Source organism: Dipodomys ordii, unplaced genomic scaffold (genome assembly GCF_000151885.1).
Source record: "Dipodomys ordii isolate 6190 unplaced genomic scaffold, Dord_2.0 Scaffold20, whole genome shotgun sequence".
NCBI lineage: Eukaryota > Metazoa > Chordata > Mammalia > Rodentia > Heteromyidae > Dipodomys > Dipodomys ordii.
The window spans coordinates 25,069,112-25,072,796 of NW_012267236.1; positions in this window are offsets into that span (position 1 = coordinate 25,069,112).

The window sequence follows — 3,685 nt, forward strand, 5'->3', positions numbered from 1 at the left end:
TCACTACCGAACACATTCTATGAAGCCATCATAACCCTCATCCCAAAACCAGGCAGGGACTCATCAAAGAAAGAGAACTATAGACCCATTTTTTTGATGAATATTGATGCAAAACTTCTCAACAAAATTTTGGCCAATCGACTTCAACAATTCATCCAAAAAATCATACACCACGATCAAGCTGCAGAGGCTGCAAGTGACGACCATAGCCATCATACCTAAAACAGAGAGAGCCTGGGACAAAGGCACCAGACGCAGCAGGTGAGCAGATTCTACTCAGCACCTGCAAGAACTGACAAAGAGCAGATGTCTTCATCCTGCAGATCACAGACCAGAGACAACCCAGGAACCAAGACTCTGGTATGAATAGAACCCTAACATCCTCACTCCTTCTCAGGGAGCAGAGGAGGGAAGGCTGCCCCTCCCCTACCACCAGAGATCTCCACCTTTGATATTGACAAAGGCCCCGGTGAACAGCTAGCTCCAACTCAGGCTTTGGAAGAAAACAAAAGAGTCATTTAGCAGGTCACAAAAACCTGACCTGATCTGCCAGGCTGAGTTCCACAAAGAGGCAAGTCACCCCACCCAGGCAGAGAAAACCCTGCCCCCGGAGGAGTGACTTTCTTCACTGGGTAAACAGAGCCAGAGGCTGCCCCTCCCTACAGCAACCTAGACAATCAATTGAAATTCCATAAACATAAACCCTGAGAATGGCTCCAGGCTGGGCTCTGTGAGTGTCTCAGGAGCTAGCCCCTCAGGGAAAAGCTGATGTTAGCTGAAACACTTCAACCCTACCCAGAACCTAGCCTCATCACAGCATCTCCAAACTAGAGGAAAAAGCCATCTCCCTCTTTTTTTGGGGGGGTCTGGTCATGGGGCCTGAACTCTGGGCCTGGGCGCTGTCCCTCAGCTCTTCAGCTCAAGGCTAGCGTGCTGCCACTTGAGCCACAGTGCCACTTCCGGTTTTTTCCTTTTTGCTTATGTGGTGCTGAGGAATCAAACCCAGGGCCTCAAGCATCCAAGGCAAGTGCTCTACCCCTGAGTCACCTTCCCAGCCCCAGCTCTTTTGTGATACTCAAAGCACATCTCTCTCTCACTGAACTAGCCTGGGAGGAGGATCACAAAATCCTGGGTAATGCAGAACATTTTTCTGCTTGCTTAAACAAACTGACAAGAAACCAATCAAGCCACAGGAAAACCACACCACAAGCAGACCAGAGACTCCACCAAGAGATTAGTCATAAAGACAGAGGAGATACAGGATCTTCCCATTCTCACCACTGCCCCCCCAAAAATAATCAAATAATTCTTTTTTGTACATTTCTTTAATTTTTATTTTTTAATTGTTTTCTATTAATCTTTCTTTTCCCTCATAATTTTTATTTTAGGTGCATGTGTGTGGGTGCTTTTTTTATTTCTTCTGACATTTTGGTCCTTTTGTTATTCTTTTCATTTTTTTCTCTTTTTTTTTCCGTGACTTAATTGCTCTTCTGTTCATCCCCACATATATACCTGTCATCTATTATTAGACCTTATCCCCCATTGTGTACATACTTAATCCAGAAATTTATTAATCAATTCACAAACTCCTGGCCTTAACTTCCTTAATAGCAGTATTATGTCTTTATACCTATATAATTTTCAGGCAACTAATTTTAAGAATTTTTATTTTTTTAGTTTTACATGTCTCTTTTCTATCCCTCCCCTCCTCTCATCCTATCCTTTTCGTCTCTCAATATCATTTCTTTATACTTACTAATTTTTAAGTGTTTCACTTTTTAAATTTAACTTTTAGTTTTTCTATTTTTCTTGTTTTTTTTTATCTCTCTCCTATCCTATCTGCCCAATCCATTTCCCTCTCTGAGATTAGAACTTTGTTAAATTCACTCTCATTTTACCTCTCCAAATCCCTCTAATCGTATTTTTCCCCAAATTTCTCCCTTAACCTAATAATTTCTGGTTTGCCAAATTCTTCTTTGCTGTTCTTAGTCCATTAATGCACAGTTGTTTCATATTGAATAGATTGTATCTGTTGAATTAGATTGGATCTGCAGCCATTTTGACTGTGCAACTACAGGACTTTGGTTGATGCTTAAAATAGTGTTCTAGCACAAAATTGGTGTCACTTTCATACCAAATGTGCAGAACAAGCTGGGAAAACACAAGAAAAATGGCAAGTATGGGTATCTCAACTTCTACTCATGATAATCAGGTGACAGAACAGATAATGAATAATCCAGAGGAGAGTTCACAAAAAGCTCTACAAACACTTCTAGTAAACATGGTGAATGAAAAAATTGAAAACCTACAAAGGTCTCAGTGTGAGCATGATAGGGAACAAGAGGAGGCAAACCAAAGACTAATACAGGAATCTTATGAGCGTGAGGAAGCTACTCAAAGATTGATACAGGAATTGTGTGAGCAAGTTGAGAACAGTCAAAGAGAAAGAGAGGAATTGCATGAGCAGGCTGAGAACAGATAAAGAGAAACACAGGAATTGTGTGAGCAGGCTGAGAACAGTCAAAAAGAACTACAGGAATTGCATGAAAGTGAAGAAGCTAGTCTAAGAGTAATACAGGAATTGTGAGAGCGGGATGAGAATAGGCAAAGATCAATAGAGGCAGTCATGGAATCCATTAACAAAGAGCTGAAAGAATTCAGGGAGACCACAAAGGGAATGCTGAATGGAGCCCAACAAAAGGAATGGGAGTCCAAGGAAACCATAAACAATCAATTAAGTGAGTTGAGAATAAATACTGAACACCAAATTAAGGAAGTAAAGGAGTTCATACAAGATTTAAAACAAAGCTCCAACAAAGAATTTGAAGCCATCAAAGCCGACCAATGAAAAAGAAAAAAAATTAAAAACAAAGTAGAAAGTCTTGACAGTCTCTTCACTTCTCTTCAATCTAGTATTAGAATGCCTAGCTACAGCAATAAGACAAGATGCATTCATAAAAGGGATCCAAATAGGGAAAGATGAAGTAAAACTCTCCCTATTTGCAGATGATGTGATCTTATATTTAAAGAATCCCATGACTCCACTCCAAAATTACTCAAGCTGATTCAAAATTTTGGCAAAGTAGCAGGGTATAAAATTAATCCTCAAAAATCAATGGCTTTTCTGTATGCCAACAATGAGAAAAACATGGCTGAAATCAGGAAAGCAACTCCATTTGTAATAGCCCCACAAAAAATAAAATACCTAGGAATTCACTTAACCAAAGAAGTGAAGGATCTCTATGATGAAAACTTTAAAAACCTGAAAAGGGAAATCAAAAAAGAACTTAGAAAGTGGAAAAACCTCCCATGTTCCTGGATTGGAAGGATCAACATTGTGAAAATGACAATACTTCCCAAGTCTATCTACAAATTCAATGCGATACCTATCAATATTCCAACTTCATTCTTCAAGGAAATAGAAGAGGCAATCCAAAAATTCATATGGAAAAATAAAAGACCCTGAATAGCAAAAACGATCCTTAAGGATCAAGAAAATGTGGTATATATACACAATGGAATTCTATGCCTCCATCAGAAAGAATGACATTGCCCCCATTTGTTAGGAAATGGAAAAGCTTGGAAAAAATTATATTAAGTGAAGCAAGCCAGGGCAAAGAAACATAGGTCCCATGGTTTCCCTTATTTGCAATATCTAGTATATGTCTGAGTCAAGCAGAAAAGG